Raw genomic sequence first — 24,994 nt, 5'->3', positions numbered from 1 at the left:
TGAAAAAATTCGTGAATAATTCAGACGAATTTTATTGGTGAGATTTTGAAGTATTATTCTATTTTTTACACTTGTGTCCTAAGTCTCTTCTGTCAGTTAGTATCGAAATGAGCTATTTCATAAAACCGTGTGAGTTACTAAAAAGTAATGAGAACAATTCGAGATGATTTTTGGTGAAACGATTCATTTCGACCAGTTCTACCTACATTCTGTTGAAAAAAAAAGCTTCACCTTCAAATACATCCTGCAATAATTTAATCAGTCCTAGCGTCTTAAAAAAACGCTTTCCACACATATGGCGCTCGCATCGCTTTAATCGCCTCGTTTCCCATCTTTCTACTTTACAATCTTTGGGCATAGCGTTATCAATTCGCTCTGATGCCTATTAGCACCTGTTGGAAATGAACATCTAGGCTATATCCAGTTGTCTAAGGTTGCACCAAGGCTGCTGAAAACGTTGTCATATTTGTAAACCTTATCGAAGATTTCCTAAAGGTATGGGAAAGAAATATAAAAAATATCCACACTGCTGAAACGATTCCTTCTAACCAAATTATCCCGATCTAAATCTAATCTATTCTGATCCTTCCGACTTCCTCATTCATTGGAAATAACTTGGAAACTGCATGTGGTACGTTGAACAGAAATCATCTGGGTTATTCGTGTTGACAAATCCAGCAGCCGATCTCGAGGCGAACCCGTAAACCATCTCTGAAGTGTTCATCTATTTTAAGGAGTGAATTTACTTCTCTTCAAAACTTAAGATATTCTAGCTTGCCGTTCCGCAAAGCATAACGTGATTGAAATGTATTCATGATATCCTCCACTTTATCGTTGTTCGTTCTACTGTTACTGAACCAATATTGTATATAAGAAGCTCAAAATGAGACAGGAAAATCGCATATTCATCGTAGAAACCCAATATCTCCCCTCATTCACATCGGATGCTTTTTATTACCTACTACCACACCTAAGTTTTACGACACATTTATCGTTTCTCCCCTGAAAATGAAGCCTCCTTCCTTCCAGACCTTTCATGTTTAACATGTCGGTTCAATTTATTACCCAACATTCTTTCAATTTGCATAAGACTGCTATCAGCTATTATGCCTCGCTTATAGCTCAGAAGGAAGGAATGAAAAGTGCCTCACATGCCAGGAAAATGTGTTCTAATAAATCAAAGGAGGTGAGACGGGAACTGCATATTCAAATTACGTCAAGTTCCCGTTTTTCGTCTGTATCCGACTCATCTTTCTATCCGGGCTTCTGCTACGCTACATTCAAAACCATATTTTCATGAAGACGAAATATTGATTTCGCGGAGTCATGCTGATTTCGAAAATGAGTTCTCGCGGGCGTCGTTCTATTATATGGATGTCTGTGGAAGGAATTGGAATGTGACATTTTTCGAAAATAACAGGACAGTAATCTCTTGCGTGATTGTCCCCACATTGTTCGAATGAAAACGGGAGCTCGAACAAACGTCGAAGAGATGGCTTAGGGTTTATTTCTAGATAACTTACATATATCTACTAGTAGGTCAACCGATTTTGAAACCCGAAACCCGATTTAAAGAAAAATTCTCTTCTTTACACTCTGGCAGCTGTTTGCTTTTGCTCGTGGGCCAGTGGTGCAATTTGTTAAACTCAATGTCTGTCACAAAATCTCAATATAGAGAGTCAGGTTAGACTTTGAATATCAGTGGAGAAGGGTATCAGTGATGAGGGAAGACTATTGTAGTGTCTAGCGTCTGCCGATTCTCTGCCTGTCAACGGATTTTAAGTGTTCAAAGTGTTAACCTCTTCTAGCTGATTTCAGAACAAATGCTTCAAAATAAATGGACAGTTCTTTATTTCGCTTGAACTTGATTATTTACAATAATTAACAAGAAAATACTCTATAAAGGTCGTATATCCAGTCCCAGAACTTATCGTTGGGAAATACGGTACCCTAGTCAAATTGCAGTGCGTCCACTCTCCTGTCTCTTTCCTTCTCTCTCGGTGGTCTTCAAGATGGCTGCTTGTCAAACAGCGACTATATTTAGTCCATTGGTTAACGGCGACGATGTCACACTTCTGAGCTCGGCTTAACTAACCTAGAACCTAACCCAGGGGGGTGAAACTGGTGAACTTAATCCAACAACAAAGCACTCTGTGGTCTGAGGAAACCTACCAAGATGTCGGCTGGCCGATGTAAACAAGTATAACCGTTGTCATGTCATGGAGATTTGCATCATTTTGGCAGAGTTGGGTCGGTTAAAGATAACCAAAAATTATAGAGTTAGGTTAGGCTAGGTGCAATAATCTCTTATGTGTTGAGTTATATTTATTTATTCCGTGAGTATTTTCGTCGTTCCTGATATTTTAGAACTCGTTTTAATTAGAATAAATTTCATTTCATGAACCACAATCTTGAGGGGTGAAGCCAAGAAGTTACGATTTTGTGATATGGTTCAGTATTTTCTATTCGAAACCTATTATGAAAATTTTTAAGTGTAGTGGTTCCTAATTCTATTGTTAGAAATACTTAACTTTTTATGAAAATTGCTTCTACGACCCAAACTTATTTCAATGATGTTAATAATAATAATAAAAATGGATTTTCATATTTCTCTCGCGCCTTCATCAAAAGAGGAAATGAAAAAAATATATTGAAGTTTCAATCATGAAATAATATCAATTACATAATACAAAACATAATAGTACTTTCATACCCATTTAGATAAGATAATGAATTCACACCTGAATCATGTCATTTCACACATTCCCGGAAAAACAGCAGGCATTTTATATAATGCCTAGTTATTGTATACAATGCTTAGGTTAAGCATTCGTATTATTTCATACATTGCCTAGAAGACTCAGGCATTCTATACATTGCCTAGGCGTTGTATGTTGTGCCTGAATTATACACATTGCCGGTAACATATACCAAATAGCATATAACATATGCCTATAAAAAAATGTATATGCGAAGGACTTAGGGAGATGATTCCTCGATGAAAATAAGCAGGGGTTGTTTCTATGATTTTTTTTTGTAATCGACCTCCCTTCCAAGATACAGCTTTTGGAAGGCGATAACGAGTTGACAGTTTTTATTTTTTTTCACGGGTTCTTGAAAACACTGCGTCATATAACTATACCTACATAATATGAAGCAATAAGTAACTTAGTAATAAGTAAGTAAGTAATAAGTAAGTAATAACTTTATTATTAGAGGATGTTATTTTCACAACATGTATTTTAGCGGGATGTAGTCATTCTATGGAACACTTATACAATGAAATGGAATGAACAGCGATCAGAACTGCTTGTTAGTTTTTATTTATGTATTTCGAGAAAAGTATCGACTGTATCTAAATTTTGCAACAGAGTTTTTTATCCGGAATTGAATGGGAAACAATTTTTTAAGAAGAATCATAAGGGGTTGTTATTCTCAACCCCAAATAATAAAGTTATGAGATCTAAAAAAATTGTGTGAGTAACTTCTAGTAAGTGCTTCATATTATATAGTTTTATAACTCAGTATTTTTTGAAACCCGTAAAAAAATTAAAAACTGTCAACTCGCCATCGCCTTCCAAAGGCTGTATCTTGGAAGAGATTTTTTATAGGAACCACCCCAGCTTTTTTTCATCGAGGAATCATCTAACTCCTTCGCATTTGTTTACAGACACCCTGTATAGGACAATTGAATGTACCTATGCAGAATAAAATGCTCAGATTCTTTAGTTTAAACTTAATCTTGCCGGGCGTGAGAATGATGGGTATTGCCTTGCACGAAAATTTTGTAAACCTTTTATCCCTTCAAAACAGGCGTAGAATGAGTGATCTCCAGATGTTGAAAAAATTTGTGAGCGGTGAGTGGTACGTAGCGAGCTTGTTGCAAATATCTGGCCTAAATCTGCCAACATCGAATTCAGGAATTGAGGAACCTTCTTAACTTTCTTCATTCCTTTGAAGAAAACCAATGCTTCGAAAATACAACTATTGATTGGAATGCTCCGTGCCTGCAACGAACTGCTAGAAATCGTACACATGTTCCATGATGATTATTTGGGCACAAAGTTGCTTCTGAAAATAAATTTTCAATCTAATATACTTTGTTTTTAATGTTTTGTATGTAAAATCTGTTATTTTGGTTAGTGGTTATTCCGCTTCTTAGGTTGATTTGTAATTACTTTTTATTCCTTTTATTTCTTGCACCATAAGTAAAACAAAAATTAAATGTGTTCGATTACTGTTCGAGCAACCATTGGGAATGGAAGATTTCGTTCATCTATTCGAGATTCTAAGAAAAACACGCCATATACTTTAGTGGGTACATGAGAAAATCCTGAAAAGCTCTTTCGTGTCGTTCCCGGAAACGCCGTGATAAAAAAGTTCCGGTGGCAATTTCGTAGAAACAACAGAACAAACTTATAAAATGAATGACGGGATGCGATAGGAGAAGGGAAGTGGGCACTTGTCATTTCACCGGAACATTCACTTGGGTTTATTACGTTACGGAGCTTTTTGCAGGGATAACTCAATATTAGATCCAACAATATATCGGTACGATTTGGGAGGACGGTTTGATTGCCCTGATGAATTTTAATAAGCGAGTCTTAGAGCGCTATAAGAAATAAATTGAATTTCTTCGGATATATTGGCCAACCACGGCTTCATATAGATAGAAGTGGTTGTACTCAGAAGGAACGGTTCAGATTGGGGCCCCGACTAAACAACATTTCCTGGTTATCGTGGAACATCGCTATCAGGAAATGAGGACAATATAACATGTCGCGAATTTCTTAAGAAGTTTCTGCCTCTTATTGAGGCGGAAAATTCAGAATGTAGATTTTGAGGAGGTTGCATTTTAGTGCGATGCGATCTTAATAGATCAATAACAATATGACAATTAATATTTCTTCTGGGAAAAACTAATGTATTACGAATTGTAGTAACTGAGACCGAGGACCAATATTGTCCTTCAATAAAAAAAATCTATTTTTTCATTTTTTCCCACGGTGGAGAATCCTTCATCATGACTTATTCTGTCCGACGTTTTGACTAGCATCCGCCAGCCGTCTTCAGGGAGTTCCTTGTTATTAATCGATGAAGCAAATACTATAGAGGAGAAGGATGGAGAACGCCCTCATATCTCTTATCATAGTACTGAAAATCTACTACATCTTGGTCTGTGTTTGACACATTTGATAACGAGATAGCGCTGAAAACGTACTGTCAATACATAATAACTGTTAATCAACAGTTTTCTGTCTCATATAGAATGTATTCTATGTATTGGATTACAATATCTACCTCGTTTAGACCAGAAAACCCTTATATCCTGTGCGACAAAAGTAGGGTTTTGTTTGTTGTTCAGAATGTTAGTTTACATCTGAATACTGTTTTGAATCAATTTATATCATACCAGTGAAATACGAATTTGATATATTTGTTATTTACAACTCATAGAAAATTATGACGAATACTTAAGATTATGGACAACGAATAGAGCTTTAACTATAGGACACAAAAGTAAATGGTGATACGTCATAGGTGTTATTTCTGAGAAATACATCGTTTCGAATTGATAAAATGAAAAATTTGTAGAATTTCTATCAGAAATTAATATGAACCAATATTCAATATACTATCATAGTATGTATAAACATTTCAGTTCTTTACGTATCAGTTACAGAATGTTCAGATACACAATTTAAAAAAATCTTTCAGAGGTACACAAGACCTATAAGTAAGCCAGGAATCAGTTTCGTCTCTTCATGCTTTTGTTATGATGTCTTAATGATATGGTTTCTTTATGACACAATATACAAATTGGTTAATGCATGGACAAAAGATTCTTAGCAGGTTTCACAAAACTTCATCTGCTTTATCAACGATTTGGCAGTCACTCCAATTTTGGAGTGACTGATGGACGTATACAGATTTGGACGTATACAGATTATAATTTTCTCTAAATAGGCCCTTCATGCAAAAAACTGCATACAACAATTCACGATTATGAACAGTTTTTAATTATTATGTTTACTGAACATGGTGTATTGTTTGCCCAACACTTTGTAATTACGCCCTGAAAATTCTATCCACTTTGGAGCTCTAAAAAAAACATCAATGAATGATCAATTCACATGGTACGACTTGTAATAATTCCATTTAAATTTTTTTCAGTGAAGAGCAAAATTCAATTTCGGAAAATCCTTTTTATTTGATCCACACTTTTTCATAATTTTACGAGGTTTTCACCAAGAAAATACACAATAAATTTCAATAAATGGACCTTAAATTAATATTTCAACTATAGTCTTAGGGTCCTAGTAACACATTTTAAACTCGAGATGACGCTAACTTCACTTTAGTGAAAAGAAAATGAAATTTTAAACCATTTCAGGAAAGCTGAAAATTTGAAATTATATTATTCAGATATTCAAGATATATGGTTTCTTGACTCTTTTGCGATCATTCACTTCGCAAATGCTTGTCCGATAACGTAATCTTTTGACACTTTGAGGGCTTCTGTCTTCTTTCAGCAACCGTATTGAAGTCTGCCTATTTCATGTTTCACTCTTGAATGTCTGAATAATAAAATATCGTAATTTCAGCCTTCCTGAAATGGTTTGAAATTTCACTATTTTCTCAACCCAAAATGGCTTCTGCCAGGTATTTACCAACGGCCAAAACCTCTGCCCCAAAAAATTCATATTCCCAATTGTGTTCCTAAGTAGACGCAACAAAAATAAATCTTCTTCAAATAAGCATTTCATCTTTTCTACCTATAAAAAGCGCTGCGCACAAGATAACGAAACGATTCCTAACTTTTATGGGTGTAATTTTCTGTTTGGGTGACTCCAAAGAATCAAATATTGAAGAATCAGCCTTCCGAAAATTCTTGCTCGTAAATGTTGCTAGCTCTTAGACTAATTCGGCAGATTCGACCAATGAGTATTAACGTATTAACCATAGGTAAACGTCTAACCTACAATCGACCGTGGCCTACCCTGTATATCCTCTTGAATGTCAGCAATGCAATTTTGGTTATCAAATAATATAGCGTATGTATGCATTTTAGCAGAGGTTAGTATAACAGGGTACCATACAATTCATATTTATCTTTTACCCAATTATTTGTTTTTTGAATCAAATGATCGTTTTCAACTAGGTGTAGGGGATATTTATAACCATCTATAGTTTTGGTAATAATTGAAGATATACCGAGGTGTTGCTGTTCTTGAAAGATTGCAGCCGGTTTATGCACCTATCGAAACCGAAAACTAATTTCTTGGAAGCATCTATGAATAGTTTTCCGGAACATTATTCATAGTCCTCTGAAATTTTTTATCACAGAAATGAATTTCAATTTTACTCCTACATGCTACTCTGCATATTATATACATATAGACAAAGATGAGTTCAAAAGGTGATCTAATATACGGCGACCTGGAAAAGTAATGAAAAGCAATGGCTGTATTGAGGGAGCTGCACAATATGTAGCAGAAATAAAAGGAACGAGAGCATTGTGTACGACAAACGAAAAATTACAGTCATATTTCATTCTTTCAGGCTACAGTCAGTGAAAAAATACACAAGAGTCTTGGGGAGAATATCGTTAGCCTTAGTAGAAAAATTCGTAGCAGCGAAGAGAAAGGAAAATAATTTGTTTTCCTAACAACTTTCAATTTCCTCAGTCGTTTAATGAAATATTTTCGAGGTTTTATCTATTCTTTAGGTTTTCTCGCGAAGAAAGTATCTTAAAGATAAAATATTTTTATGAGGTGATTTTAAAAATGACATCGTGACTTCAATACATTTAGGGTTATCAAATCCTTATGAAAAGTCATTGAAATAATGTGAAGATTACAATTATTAATGACTCAAGATATAAAAAATTAGGGAGCACAAGGTACTTGGAGCCTTCTAAGGAAAAAATTTCACAAAAATCATTTTTATTAATCTTCTTATAATTTTCAACTAGAAACTCTTAGAATAATAACACAGGTATGATTTAATCACAGTTAGATTTAAATACAGTCCTGTACAATGGTACCATAACGATTTTCAAAAAAAGCCAATCGCTCTCATTAACCGACACGTGCAAGTAATGGGAGCATATTTCACGTTTACATGGGAAATGGGAGCCATAATATTTAGTAAACAAAAGTTTATGTTGTCGCTCAACAAGGAAACCTGTTGAAAAAATCAGAGTACGCCACTGGATTGCTATAAAAAAAGTGTCTGTGTAATGGAATCATTTCAACATTTTCACAAACAGAAACGGAGATAGATAAGATGAAATCTTAAAAATTTCAATTTTGGCCTATAACTCGAAAACAAAAGAAGACAGAGGAATGCAGTTGATGGCATTATTATTTTCTCGAAAAAAGACGACCGTGATGTGCCATTCATTTTCATTTAACTCGTTGGGTTAAAAAGTTGTAGTTCAGATATCACTTATTTTGCCCAGCCTGTACAAAATTGATCCCATTTTGGGTGAGACAGCCAGGTTTCTCGCTTGTTGTTTAAGATAGAGCCTTGCGGTTTTCTCGTTCCTGTTCTACTTTTTTGTGAAACTCAAGTTGTCCTAATCAGATTTTGCATAACTGTTTCCTTTCATGAGATACAGGGCGATTCTGGAAGTTGATTCTTTTCGCACCCGTCCATTATCTCCGAAGTAATTAGAAATAATGCTGAGCTAAATACTACGTTCGATACAGAATTCTGCGTAGAATCCAGGGGCGTACTCAATTTTTGTTTTCGGCTTATGGTTTTGAAGATACGACACAAACCTATATTTTTTCAATGGAATACCTTATATTTTATAACTTTGTTGAATTCGTTATTTTTTTTCCTTCAAAATGATATATGATACCATATAGGTAGGATGTTAGAAAATGCTTGAAAACACTAAAACATCACATAGTGATGATTTTTTGTCAGTGTTCCAAGAAGAGAATTATTACTTTTGATTATTAAAAGTATTAGGTCATGGAATATACGAACATCCTTGTTGATATTATGGCTACTATGCTTTTGGGAGCATGGTTTCATCAAGTAGGCGTTGGAGAGAAAAAACAAATCTGATCTTGATGTCATCGCCATGAATTATTATTGTGTTTCAGAACAACAGTCCCGAAGAACTTCGTGCATCAACTGAGGCAGCTTTCCAGGTTTCACAAAACCGCCCTTTCAAAATATTAAATGCACTCAGGCGTATTGAAAAGGTTTGTCAATTATATATTAGGGAAAAAGGACAGCAATTTGGATAGTTCAATTAATAAGATATTATACAATGGTAAAAATTTGTATCAATGATGAATATTTTATTGGATATTTGTTCTGTATCTAATTTGTTTTTCGTATTAGTGATGAGTGTATTATCTCTGTTCGCTTACTCTCCTATGAGTAAAAATGACAAATGATAATTATCCAATTGATTCTTCTTTTATATGGGAAATCCAATGCCCACTAACAAAAAATCATCATTATTTGATGTTTTAGTGTTTTTTAGCATTTATGAACATCCTAACTATATAGATCATACATCATTTTGAAGGAAAAAAAATAACGAATTTAACGAAGTAATAAAATACAGGGTGTACCATTTAAAAAAATATAGGTTTGTGTCGTATCTTCAAAAAAAAAATTGAGTACGCCACTGTATTTTACGCAGAATTCTGTATCAGGCGTAGTTTTTAGCTCAGCATTGTTTCTAATAACTTCGGAGATAAAGGAGAGGTCCGAAAAGTATCAATTTCCAAAATCGCCCCGTATCTCATAAACAAAAACAGTTATGCAAAATCTGATTAGGCCAACTTGAGTTTCACAAAAAAGTAGGACAGGAACATGAAAACCGGAAGGCTCTATTTTAAATAACAAGCAAGAAAACTGGCTGTCCCACCCAAAATGGGGAGCACTATACAGTGATTTTCACTTGACTTATCGTGTTCTCTATCCCTGAAATTCGGTGGATTTAGAAGTTGTGTAAAAGTGCATTTTGTGTTCCTTATTACGAAGCAACGAATAAAATTCGTGAATTCGGATTTTGACTCTTAATAGTTATCGCTAACACCCTAAATAATAGGGAACCTTGTTTGGACTCGAAGTCACCAAGGTGGGTTTGCTATTTTTTCTCTCAAAGAATAGCTGGCGCTCGAGGCATCCCAGGAAACTTTGTTATAGCATATCTATTTATTTATTCCAAAAAATTTGATTCGTTTATAACCGTTATATGTATATGTATATAGAAAATTAAAGTGGTACAAAAAAATATTTGTTAAAACAAAAACACTTTCGCAGAGGATATTGAATTTTTGTTGCCTACCTGAAGGAGAATTATCAAGCTGGATGCAAAACGGTTGCAGGAACCCTTAAAAAAGGTGGATATTTTCTCGTGGAAGGAAAGAAAGTCATCACCTGGTGAACGGAAAATAAGAACTTTGGAGCGAAATCGAGGATGATGAAAAACCTTCAAAATGGAAAATAAAATAGCGAAGGCTTTCAGATCGATTGAACCGTTTTATGAAAGTCAGCGGACTTATACCTTCATCAATTATAACGAGCAAATTCTAGACTATGTCAATACAATTGCACACATAAGACATAGTTTTCTATGTCACTCCTTAGTGATAACTGTTTCTTTTAGTTATACGTAGAATATGTGAAACTTAATGTTTTTTCTTGCTGATAACCTCCATTTTCATAATTGAAGAAAGTCGGGATTTCAAAGGTTAAGAGAAAACAAATTCCAGAAATAAGAAAGCTTTGGGTTTCAACCTTCCTTAAATTGAGTAATTTAAGGCTGTCTGAATTAAGTAATTCGGACAGGCATTATAATCTTTCTCACGGACATCATGCCTCCATTCTCGAATATGCCGATGAAATGGATCTCCAAAATTTTCAGAGTTTCACACTTCATGCTCGAGTAGGTACGATACTTCGGATCCAATGTTTTATTAATTATAGAAAGTTCCAACGGAACACGAAAATTCATGTTACGTCATCGATATTCTATCCCTATTCAGTTCAGTCTCCCACCCCTACAAAGTTTGAAGGTGAAGGTCGTGCAGGATATTTCCATCACGTAGTTACCGAACCTACCCAATTTGTTCCGGTGGACTCAACAAATACGTCTTTCGATACAAGTTGGGACAAACCGTTCTCACTTCAAATCCCCATCAATCACGTGGTATGCATTTCGCGAATTGCTATCAGCGGAAATTGTTGGGGATGGAGAGAGAGCAGCCAAGATACCCAAATGACGATTTGAATCCGGAGTAATGGGGACGCTATCGGTTGTCGTGGTCCCTTCTCGAATAATTCGTCATTCTGGTTATCTTACGCTCTAGAAAGTGAGACATACAGAGAGCAGGATATGTCAGCAGTGTCAGCACTGAAAAAGAAAGAATGAGTGGAAAGAGAAAATGTGTATTGATAGCCTTGGGAGAGGTAAACTGTTTTGCGAAAGGAAATGATGCGGCAAATTTTGAAATATGCCTCCTGCCCGGTGCCCATATTTCATTCATTCGAGAAAACGTTTGTTCGATTATGGGTTTCTCGAATGGATTGGACATATTCCACGGAAAATATTTGAGGATTTGTTTCAACAATAAATAAGATGTAAGAACATAAGAACATGAATGATTCAAGTGCAAACACGTAACAGCCGTTAGATAGTTACAAGAAGGTGATCTATTGGTATCTAGTTAGCCTAGACCAGTTCCATGCATAGAAAAAATATTTCGTTACCATAGCAACGAACAATAACTCATTAGAAGTGTCAGTGTGAAGTTTGAGAGAAAGTAAACCAGAGTTACGTAATAAATTAAAAGAAAGAAGATGTCCACCGAAATTGTGAAAATCGAAACATTGGAGTATCGAGCCATCATCAAGTACCTGTATTTGAAAGAGTTAAGAGGTAAGCAGATTTACGAAGATATGTTTAATACTCTTAGTGATCAATGTCCTTCGTATGTGACAGTGAGAAATTGGACTGCAAGCTTCAAAAGAGGTAAATTGATTCAAGATGATAACCGATCGGGAAGGCCAGTTTCTGTGTCAGTCCCCGAAAATATCGATGCAGTTCATGACATGATTTTATCAGACCGTCGAATTGGGCTAAAACGGATATCTGAAGCACTGAATATTTCATACGAAAACGTTCATCATATAGTTCACGTCAATTTGGACATGAGAAAAATTGCTGCAAAAGGGATCCTCAAATGTTTGAATGTTGACCAAAAGCGTGAAGGGTAGAAACACCGCGTCTAGATTTCAAAACGATGTAGACTTCTCAAACCAAATTATTACTATGGATGAGACTTAGGTATTCTTCTTCGATCCAGAAACAAAGCAAAAATCGATGGAATGGCGACACTCTGGTAATCCGAGACCTAAAATTTGCTGGAAAAGTTCTTGCTTCAGTTTTTTGGGATTGCCATGGAGTAATCATGATTGATTTTTTCAATAAGGGTAGAACAATATCCGGAGATTACTATTCGACATTACTGACCACTCTACGGGAAAAAATTTAAGAGAAACGACGCGGAAAGCTATCCAAAGGTGTTTTTTTTTTTGCAGGACAAAGCACACAAATCTCATGTTGCCATGCAAGAAATTCGTGTTTTACGGTTTGAATTACTAGAACATCCCCCTCATTTGCCAGATTTGGTTCCATCCGACTATCATCTCTTTTCTCAATTGGAAAAAAAGTTCTTAAATTTTCTTCCAACGAGGAGATAATGGAAGCTGTGGAGGTCTGGTTTGCGGAGCAAGAAGAAACATTTTTTCTTAAAGGTCTAGAGTAATAAATGTATTCAATTAAGAGGAGAATATGTTGAGTAATAAAATATTTTGAAATTTTGTTTGGTTCAATAGTAGACTAAAAATTTTTCATTATATCCTCGTATTTCTTACATTCATAGTGGGGGGTATTGGGATTTGAAACTCAAATTTATTGTAGTGTAACGGTACTGAAATTTTTCACACTATGAGTCTGCATTTTTTCTCCCACCACGAAAGTCAAATGTAGATCATCTCTATTTTCTCCCGAACAATTCGCCATTTAGCAACTTCCGCTGAAATTATATTTTTTGACTAGTTCCGCCAACTGTAAATAAATGCCTCACTTAAAAAACACCCTGTATGTATAAAGCACCAGGACATTAAAACTATCTGCTATGCCGACGACGCTGTTCTTATGACTGAGAATGAGGAAGACGTTCAGAGAATGCTGTACAAATTCAGGAGAGCTGTAAATTGGCCGTGTACGATCAGGAACTGTATCAGGTTATAAATTTCATATAACCGGGAGCAGAAACCTAATAGTAGAAGAAAAATGCAAGTTGTATCCTTAAAAATGAGGATACAAAACCTGTGTGAGATATGAGATAATGCTGGAAAAACGACAGCCGAAAGAAACAAAAACGCCTACTTCGTACAACTGAGATGAGAATACTATGGACAATAACAATCCTTATTTTACGGGAAGTGAAAGAAGATGGGCCAGAGGAAGGAGGAGAGAGTGAAGAGATCCTGTGGACAGGATTCTCACTCTCCTGAGCTCGAGACCCACTAGAAACCCTTAACTGCTTCTTGAATATTGGTTCCGGGCATTTGCCTATAAACCGTTCATCTCTTAGTCGGTTTTCTTCTCGCACACTATCGTGCTGGGATTTATGTGTTTATCCTCTATTGGATAACACTTTATTGGGTTTTTCAATAAATGTCTGTTCTTATTTCAATATCTTTTCAATTGATCTCTTGGTCTCCTTCGGTAAATTCGCATTCTCCTTTTGTGTTCCTCTGGGTAGTAGTTCACTAGTCTCCTGAGTTCTTGATTCGGAAGGTTTTTCGCTGTTTCGAATAATTTCTCTGCTTTTTTGTTCATGAATTCCGTTATGGTTCCCATTTTAGGTCCCTATAAATCTATATGTTCCTGACAAACCAAGGTGCATCTATTGCACATCGTAGCAGCTTGATTTCAGTGGCCTGAATTCTTTTGATGTGGCTCTTTGCCGCGAAACCTCAGGCAACTGATCCATAAGTCAGTTGAGGCCTAGCAACGGCTTTGATTATCTTCAATTTTGTCTCTTTCGACATGTGGCTTCTTCTTCCTATCAGAGGGTAGAGTCTATTGATCGCTGCTTTCGTTTTGTCGATTGCTTGTTCGATATGACTTTTCAAGCCTTATTCCTAAATATTTGGCTTCATTTTTCCAGTCGATTTCTTTCTGTGGACAGAATGACTGATGATCGGGTCAAAGAATCTATACCAACCAATAAAGGACCTCCAGGAAGACCACCGAAGAGATGGTACGAAAGCTGGACCTTAGCATCCCCGGTATGAGGAATAGCACTACAGGACTATGTTCCTAAAAAAAGAAAAAGAAACGTGGAGTAGATATTCAGGTGAAAATCCTCGATTTCAAACAGGTATAATTCCAGCAACTCACCTATATCTTTTCAAGTTCAAATTGGCGCTAATCTGAATTGAAATGATATTAGTCAAAATCAAATTGGCAACATTAATTTCAAACTGCCCTTAATCAATCAAGAGGCAAATCGGCAGTAATCACGTTTAAACTGGCATTCATCAATTTCGAATCAACAAAAAACAAAATGAAATTGCAACTGTGCAACTGTGAAAATCGATTATCAATGTTCGAATGGAACTGAATCAATTGATCACACAGATCAATAAACCTTTATATGTCTTTTCTGCTTAAAAATAATGAGTTTTCTGGTTGCAACAATTTCTCTAAAATCTTTGCATAGTTTGCGAAATGAAATCGTTTGTTTTTACGATAACAATATTGTCAAGGTAATGATTGTTATGCAGAATTCATCTCTCATATCCAAATATTAATTTCTTCTGTATTGCATATACAAGATATAATTTTTTGACAAAATTCGTTATTATCGAATGATTTTAATTAATGATGTTATATACTGTGTATAACATTCAATAAAAAAATTTCCATTAAATATATTTTTTTTCAATGGAAAATTCAAATTCAGACTTACCGATTTGATTTTGCTTATTGTCAATTGGGAATTCAAATGTAGATTGCAGTGACATGGTGATGACATCAGTTCGAGCTAAAAAGTAAATGCAGTCTTTGTCATTTTTTAAGGGCATTTGGTGATTTCCTCAATCAAATCCTTTTTTCTTAGTTTACAGAAGTTTCTTCTCTATTTTTAATATTGGTTGTCGAAACTGGATTCAAGTGTGTTAATTTGAAACTTTGTGGAACTATCTGATGTGCATTATTTGTCTTAGATGACGTTGTTGCGTTTGTTCAAACTGCTTAATATGTCGCCTGTAGGGCGTCCAGCTTTCGCTTCCGTAAGGAAGCGTTTGGAGGACCACTGCCTTGTAAACAGCTGCCTTGATCTTCAGATTCAGGTCGTGATTTTGAAACACTCTGTCCACCTTCCAGAATGCCCGTGCTGCCGAATTGTTACGGTTGTGTCTAGGTTAGCCCCAGTATTTATGAAGCTTCCCAAATATTCGAACTGCTCGACCTGTTCCAGAGTTTCATCCTCCAGGCTGATACCTGTTTGAAGGTTTTCTGGCGGACTTACCAGGATTTTGGTTTTGTCAATATTGAGTCTAAGGCCTGAAGCTTCGTATATATGTTTATAGGTGTCCAACATTATCTGTAGATCCTCTGGGCTGCTAACGATAAGTGCGCAGTCGTCTGCATATTGAAGTGATGAACTTTGTACAGGTTTTTGCTCTGATCGCTTCTGGTTAACAGACCTCCATCAAATCTGAATCCTATTCCAACTCCTCTTGCAGGCCTACTCATGTCGGCAATTATCTGGACAGCTATGGCGAAAATATTGGACACTAAAGGCGCTAACACGCAGCCTTGTTTTATTCCAGAGATGGTTAAGAAATGGTCGGTTGTAGAGCCATTATGCTGTATCCTAGCGGTGTTGTTGGTATGGAGGCTTTTACACACTGCTAAGAATTTTTCGGGTACTCCAAGGCGGGCCATGATTTTCCATAGCGCTCTCCGATTCACCGAGTCGAAGGCCTTACTTAAATCGATGTAGGCTGTATAGATCCTTGATTGTTCACGGGCCTTCTCTTGCAGCTGTCGCAGTGTAAAAATTAGGTCCACCGTACCTCGATTTAGTCTAAAGCCGCACTGGGATTCAGGTATTAGCTTTTCTAAGAGTGAAATCAGACGATTAGCCATAATCTTCGAGATAATTTTACCGGTCACACTACGCAACGATGTTATTGTTGCAATTTGACATATCGCCTTTGTTCTTATGGGGGTTGTAACTAAAGCGCCTCTGAAGTCTTGTGGTCAATCTCCTTGTTCCCAGATCTTGCACTATCAATAAGTAATTACTAGCGGATATTACTCATTGTTCTGTACTCATTTTTTTCAATTTCCTTCATAAAAATCCAGGAAGTCGTTCAAGAGTCAGCTGATTTGCTAATTTTGATGAATTATAGATAAGTCATATTCCGAACACTGATTCATACTGCCCGAAATGTTATTCATCTGCATTACAAGCCTGTACGTGAAACACGCTGTACATTTTGTTCCAACTCGGAAGAGCTTTTTTCAACAACAATATCATAAACAAGGTTCGAAACGATATACGGCGCTCAACGGAAAAGCGATATCCTTCCTATTTTGCACGTGTCACTCAGAAACTGACCACCGGGGAAATTCCACTAACAGGGTGTTCATTCCAACATCCAAAAACTTCGATCCCAAGGGCCCTTTCTTTCTCATGAAGTTAAAGTTATTGTTTGGTAATTTTAAACTGCCTTTCCACTCCATCCACTTCTCTTCTCGCTTGATTTCTGCACAGAGCCGTTCGACATTCCTCAAATTTTTTATCGATTTCGAGTTCGTGGTAGCCTTCCACGTGAAGTTTTGGTTTTGTTTGGTGATATTGGAGCAATTCGTTTTTTTTTCGATTCCATACTAGTTACTCTACAAAATTCGGGCAGGCTTATCCGGACATTGCCATGCATAAAGATGAATCAATTTATTTTCAGCATTTATAACGAGTATTCAACGTGCAGTACAGTTTTATTTTTGGACAGTATTATTTATTTTATTTGACGGCGACTACTATAATATAACTCAGATTCTATGATTACATCTGTGACCGAGATAATGGTGAGGATAATGGTAGAATTTCCTGATAAGTTGATTATCCAGATCCATTATTGTTCATCCTCTTTATAAACGATCTTCTGTGCTCTCTTAGTTGCAAGACTATGGTCTATGCGAATGACCGAAGATTATATAGAGTAGAAAGATGGAAAAGGAAGTGACAATTGGAAATTTGTGATCCGGAATGCATATTGGGTCACGACTAAATACAGTGACTTCATATACCACAGTGACGACAATAGACGTCCGCTTTTTTATTGGTTGGAGCGTTTTTGACCTTAAATGGCGGACAATGTTTACATTTGTGACAGTTTGCGTGATTCTGTGCTATTTGAATCGTTCGAAAGTTTTTAGTTCGGACAAAAAATCGTCTTGATTTAATTCGAATTATGCTGTAAATAGCTAAATTGTGCTTTTTCACATTTCTGAACAATAATCTATGTTGATAATTTGCCAAGAATCTCTTAGTTTAGTTGTTCATTTATAAATTTGGACTGTGTATTCCGACCGTTGTTCACATTCATTTATTCATCTAAGAAAGGCTTTAAAAGAGCAAGGTGAGTGTGAAAACAAACATCATATATTAATATGAAAATATAATGAATTCGTAAGTATACTTGTTTCATATTTCAGGTCCATTTTTCTCCAGAGATGTTGAAAAATGAGGGAGGATGGAAAAAAAGTTGGAAGTTAATGTAGTCTCTAAAGATGAATAGAAACGTGAAGGACCTGCTTTTGAAAGAATCCCAAGAGAGCAATTGCCTCAATTTCACTGGAAGACTTAGACCCTAGTATATCTGGTTTCTCATGTGGCTTGCCTCTCCACTGAAAAATCTATACTTCTTAGGAGAATATACTTAAGTAGTTTTTGAGTAAAGGAGTAAAAAGGGGCAAGTTGAGCTACCTAAACAGTACTTCCTAAACCTAAAAGAATGACAAGGTTGAAGTATAAAAATAAGTTCTAAAAAGCCCACTCTGTAATATTCGTTATTTGATATATTACTAATGCTAAGTAAAACTATAAGTATTTGTATGTAATATTATTATTGAAATGAAAATAAAAATGTAAGGCACTGCATTCCCCTTATAATTTTTTCCCAACCTCCCTCACTTTTTCTCACATCTAAGAAGGAAAATGAACCTGGAATTATGAAACAAATATACCTACAAGTACATTTTATTTTCAAATTAATATATTATGCATTATGCTCGTTTTTATACTCACCATACTCCTTTTAATTCCTTGTTAGATGAATAACTCAATGCTAAAATCAGTGTGAACACATTGTTTATATGATCAACTAAAATATTTTTTTCAGATTACTACTATAAATTATTTTTCAGAAATGTAAAAAAGAAAATCTACCTTTTAAGAGAATATATTAAACGTTTTAAATTTGAGTAAAAGGATATCTTCCTCTAAACGGAAAGTTTCAGATCGAGTTAAATGACATGACCTTCAAACAAAAACGTTAACAAATATCCGCCATTAACGGTCGAAATCGACTATTGTCGCCATTGTGGTAAATAAAGTCACTGTACGACTTAAGTGATATGAGCGCCAACTGTGTTTCACATGTGTTAATAAAACCCTAAAAATGGATAAAATATAAATTTGATGGCTATTTGCAAAAGTATATGTAATTTAGTAAGATTTAAGATGGCCAATATTACCATTTTGATCAAAGGACTTTTGAATGTTTTGATTCTTGTACCGCTTTTTGTTTATCTAGCTCCTGCTAGCTGCTAAGTTTTCGTCTTTTTTTTCTTGGTAGAAACCCTAAAATATCTTTCGAAAATTATTGAATGGTTAATAACTGTGGATCAAACAGAATGAATTGTTCGAAATAAAGTTTTTTACTTTACTGAGGAGAATGAAGATGTAAGTATTGAAACTAGTAACATGTGACAAGGTCATTCATTGATTTTTATTCTCTGTGCTCTGAGGTAGATGAAATTTTCAGGGCGTAAAAACAATGACTTCAGCAAACCCTACATCATGTGCAGTGAACATTTTACTGCAAGTTAATTGAGAACTGTTCATCCACGTAAATTGTTGTATGCAGGAAGCATCTGAATCAACTCTTATTAGGATAAAATAATTGGAGTTTTCATTTACTCTAGAAAACTGTGAGCTGCGGTTTGTATTGTGCTTCAGTTGGTGCACCCCGTATATAAAAGATCATGATGGATAAATTATATTCAAGCCAAGTTTCAGTACAAGTCATGACATCTGTTAAAATTATTCTGATATACTGATCATTTTAACTCGGAGAATAATATAGTTCAATAACATTTTACCATCTAAAACAATCGACACAGGTACCTTGCAAATAATTATGAAATACTATATGCCATTATGAAGTTACACAAATTGAGCTCAGAGCTGAAACAATTCGAGGGTCATTCGAATCCAGCTATTTATACTGGATATTAATTAATGTTTGAAGAACTATGCAACTCTGAGAGCTCATTTTACAATTTCATCGAAATGGAAATAGCAAATATTGGACGAAATCAGATAATTAAGTTACTGTATTGAAACTGAACTCGAGATCAAAGAGTAGATACCAGGAAAGAGAAATGTTTACACTTGGGTTCATTATTTCCATTAATGAGTCTTACAAATTGAACACGCAGAAAAATATGAGGCAATGAAATTTTTGAATTTATCGTTTTGGCCAAAAACATCTCCTAGGTTTCAACATGCGTGGTTACATTGATAACTCGAGTGCCATTATCATCTGCCTGTGCTCTTATCTTTCAATTTCTTAGCAGCCAGTATCAAATCATCAGCACCAACAGAACTAAGATGAACATCGCTCCACATCGACGTCTGAGCGCACGCATTGTGGAACCTGATAAACACTCTCGAAATATATTTCAAACAAGTGTGCAATATCACATGGTACATATTTTATATAACCGTGAGCATCCCTCATCTCACCTGGAATTTCTGTGCTTCTGCTTCTGTTATGAACGAATACCCAAAACTAAGCTGGAACCGATATAATCTTTTGCTCTGATGATCAAACGTAACTTGCATGTGCAATGGAGATCTTGGATTTCAAGAATTTTCTTCGCTGTTGATACTCAGAAAGTAGTAAAATACTTTGAGTCTTTATTTTTTTCACAAACTTTTTCTTTTTTGAATACAATATCGACAACTTCAGCATCATCCCATATAGGAAAGTTTTTCCTTCTTAGAGATTTACGAGAAGCAGTTTCATCAAAAATAGCATAAAGTATTGAGTACAACATTTCAAAAGCCTTCTCTTCAATCAATAAAATATCCGACCAGTAGGATCATAATATCTGAAGCATCCAGACTTTGGAACTCTTTGCCTACGGATGTTTTATTTTCCTCAGTTAACACTCGATTCACGATATTGATGGTTTCATTGAAAAAAAACCTTGGACAGAAAGAAAAATCAATATTGTTTTACTAATGTGCTCGTTCTCTAATAATACCGCGTTTATTGAAGTTTGCAAAAAAATCAAAGATTATAGATTAGAAAGATGGGAAACGAGGCGACTAAAGCGATGTGAGCTCCATCTGTATGTCAAGCGTGTTTTTAAGACGCTAGGACTGGTTAAAATATTAATTTGAGTTCCATTTGCAGAAAAATATGAAATGGTGTAAGATTTCAGATGTCCATTTTGATCAAAGAGGTTTTGAATGTTTTGATTCTCGTACCAATTTTTGTTTATCTAGCTCGTTCTAGTTGCTGAATTTTTTCGTCTTATTTCTTGGTGAAAACACTAAAATATTGTTCGAAAATTATTGAATGGTGAAGAACTGTGGATCAAATGATAAAATGGATTTTCCGAGATTGAGTTTTTCACTCAACTAAGGAAAATGGAAGCGTAAGTATTGAAACTCGTAACATGTGAATCGGTCATTCATTGATTCTCAGTGCTCCGAACTGGATAAAATTCTCAGGGCGTGGAAACAATGACTTCAGCAAACACTACTGACTACACTATGTGCAGTGAATATTTTATTGCTGGTCAATTGAGAACTGTTCATCCACGTGAAGTGATGTATGCAGAAAGCATCCCTTGCATGAACGGCCTATTAAGGGGAAATTATGATCTTTATAGGTCCAATCAATGATTTCATCAATTGCTACTCGTTCAATATATTCAGAAATGCAGAGGTTTTATTGATTTCCATTTGGAAACCGAGTGACTGTCAAATTGTTGTTTGGAAAGTAAAAGTTTTATGAAACCTGCTGTGAGTGTTTTGTTAATTCATTAATCAATATGTATATGGTATCATAAAGAGACCATATCATAAGAAAATCATAAAAAAAAGCACCAAGATACTATACTGACATACGCTTTATGTCTCTGTAAGGATTTTTTTGAGTGTGCTTCTGAAAATTCTATAAATAAAACCTCCATATTATGTAAGTAACTGGAATGTGTATGCTATGATGGTATATTGAATATTGGTACATATTAGTCTCTTAGTATATATGTATATTTCACATATTCAACTGAGTTTATTAATTCAAAACAACCTATTGCACAGAAATAATACCTTCGAAGTGTAGCAGATCACCATACAGTTTAATGTCCTAGTCATAGCTTCATTTATTGCCCATAATTTCAATTTTTGTGAATTTTTTATGAATTTCAAATAAAAATTTAGCATTTCCAACAGCGTTCTTCGTTGATATCAAATAATTGCAAACAATGTTCAGATGAAAACTAACATCCTGATCACAAAACAAAACCATACATTCGTTTTGTCGCTCAGGATGTTTGTTTTCTGATCGAAATTGAAATTTAATACAAGGAATAGAATTTGAATTTCGCGTCACTCAATTATAAAGCAGAAAACTGTTATTAATCAGTTTTTCTGTATTGACACTGCGTTTTCAACGCCATCTCATTGTCAAGCGTGTTTTGACTGGCCCAAATGTAGTCGGTTTTTAGTACCAGAGATATGAGGGCGTTTCCTATCTTTCTACTCTATAATCTTTGGAAAAAATTGTTTTATTAAGATATGGATTCAAAAATATTCTGCATATCGTTATTTTGACATTTTTGCATCAGTTTGAGAGCAGCTTTTAGCAGTCAGATGTTCGATGATCGATTTACCGTATAAGGATGCGAAAATCAACCTGAAAAATCATGTGTAAATGTTTATCCAGTTCATGGGAAAACATCCGGTATAGGTCTTGACATTGTAACATTCACTCCGAAAGAATTATTCGGACCATGGCGGCAAATTCTTCATTCTACCATATGATTGCCCATTAATCAAAACAAATTCTCCACAGACCCCAACTTTTTCATGATTCATTCCGTGCAGTCAATCAAATTCATTGGAAGTTCAGACTGAACATGATTAACGCGATATTTTATTCAGTACAGACTGACATGTTCCAGTTTGTCAGTGTCAATTTCAGCATGAATAAAAAGTGAGCACGTTGGAAATAACATCGAAAATACGAAATATTTTGCAGTGACCGAATAATTGAAGGTCAGCTCTAAATTTCAAAAATTGCATACGTAGATACGAGGATATATTGAAAAATTCTTAGCCTACTATAGAACTTAACGAAATTTCAATGTCAAAATATTTTATTACTCAACATATTCTCCTCTTAATTGGAAACATTTATTACAGTGAACCTGGAGCTTCTGTAGACCTTTCAATAAAAATGTTGGAAGAAAATTTACGTTCTTTTAAACTTTTTTTCAGTTGAGGAAAGAGATGATAGTCGGATGGAGCCAAATCTGATGAATAAGGGAGGTGTTCTAGTATTTCAAACCCTAAATCACGAATTTTTTGCATGGCAACATGAGATTTGTGTGCAGGGGCGTTGTCCTGCAAAAACAAAACACCTTTGGATAGCTTTCCGCGTCTTTTCTCTTCAATTTTTTTCCGTAGAGTGGTCAGTTATGTTGAATAGTAATCTCCGGATATTGTTCTACCCTTATCCAAAAAATCAATCATGGTTACTCCATGGCAATCCCAAAAAACTGAAGCAAGAAATTTTTCGGCAGATTTTTGGAGAACCAGACTGTCGCCATTCAAACTCTTGTTGCCTTATTTCTGGATCGTAGAAATGTACCCAAGTCTCATCCATAGTAACAATTCGGTTTAAGAAGTCTTCATCGTTTTCAAATCGAGCACAGTCGAATGCGATACATCTACCCTTGCACGCTTTTGGTCAACATTCAAACATTTGGGGATCCATTTTGCAGCAATTTTTCTCATGTCCAAAATTGACGTGAACTATATGATGAACGCGTTCGTGTCATAAACTGCATCAATATTTTCGGGGACTGACACAGAAACTGGCCTTCCCGATCGGTCATCATCTTCAATGGAAAATTTATCTCTTTTGAAGCTTGCAGTCCAATTTTTCACGGTCGCATACGAAGGACATTGATCACTAAGGGTATTAAGCATATCTTCGTAAATCTGCCTACCTCTTAAACCTTTTAAATTTAGGTACTTGATGATGGCCCGATACTTCAATTTTTCTTCTTTCTTTTTATTTATTGCGTAACTCTGGTTTAATTTTTTGACCTCAAACTTCACACTGACACTTCTAATGAGTTATTGTTCGTTGCTATGGTAACGCTATATTTTTTTATGCATGGAACTGGTCTAGGCTAACTAAATATCAATACATCCTCGTACTTAATGTTTTTCAATGCTGGATGAACACAATTATTTTTATGCGAGGTGTTTATTTCAGTAGAAACATATTTGAAGATGAACGATGAACAGCAAAATTTATTTCGCAAAACTTCAACAAGGTTCTGGATGGATACCTTTAAGTCGAACTGCATTTCATATTAAAATATCGATTTTCTGATGAAATGCAGACCTAAGTTTATATAAACTTTTTGTCTTAAAACTACTCAGCAAATAAAACTCTAAAATTATTTCACTGAATTTTAGTACACTCTGTATATAAGGATCAAACCAGTAATGATCAGAAATGACAGTAGCCATAAGATCTACTGAAGTGGAAGCTTTAAGTGAATCAGTATCTTATTGTAATACTACCTACACAAAGATCCTTCTAACAAATATGAATGATTATTTATATAATTATTAAGAAAAAATTGTTGTTCTATCATTATGAGTCAATAAAGTGAAAAACTTGTTTCAATAACGACATCCACGTCTTCGCAAGAGAAAAGTCTTAATCTCAGATATTACAGTATCAGCTTTCACTAACGGCCAGCATAAGGCTAATTGAATTTTGTTCGTCACATTGTTCGAGTTGCTCTCATTTTGTTGGGAAAGCCGCAGTATTAGCTCAGCATCTCAGCAAAGTTGGGAACACGTGCTCGACTGTATTTTCCTAGTATATTACAGAGATAACCCATTGAACTTAGGCCGAGATAGACCCTATGGTTCACATGCATAAACACGATCTCATTAAAAGATTTGTTGAATATGTTGTGCTATATTCCAGAAATGTTGTTTCGAACTTGAATTTACAATGGAAGCCTTTTCAGGTATAGATAAGGGCGATTCAAATGAATACAATTCAGAAAGGTGTGGGTATCCAATCATTATGCAAGGAAAATTATACCTAATTTCTCTGATTTGATTACTATGGACATGCTGTATCAAACGACGGTAAAATTGATTAGGGCTTGGAAATGCTCAATCCATTTAAGAATTATTGTGCACCAGCTATAACCACCTAATGACAATCTCCTCAACAAATATCATTTTATTACTGTGCCATCTGAATTATTCAAGGCCAATTGAATTGCTATTCTGTCTGCAGATGGATGATGGCCACCTCAAACTTAATGGGGCAAATCTGTCATTGAAACACTTATTTTCGTTCATCAAAATAATAT

The 24,994-nt window shown here is 35.2% G+C and overlaps 1 protein-coding gene across 2 annotated transcripts in view; it reads left to right on the top strand.

Annotated features, from left to right (window-relative positions):
- Positions 1–24,994, top strand: part of LOC123308917 (connectin) — a 373,496-nt gene that overhangs the window by 178,323 nt on the left and 170,179 nt on the right. The window lies entirely within an intron of this gene.

Source organism: Coccinella septempunctata, chromosome 3 (assembly GCF_907165205.1).
Source record: "Coccinella septempunctata chromosome 3, icCocSept1.1, whole genome shotgun sequence".
Taxonomy (NCBI): domain Eukaryota; kingdom Metazoa; phylum Arthropoda; class Insecta; order Coleoptera; family Coccinellidae; genus Coccinella; species Coccinella septempunctata.
The sequence above is the reverse complement of the archived record's forward strand: the minus strand, read 5'-3'. Positions and strand labels throughout refer to the sequence as shown.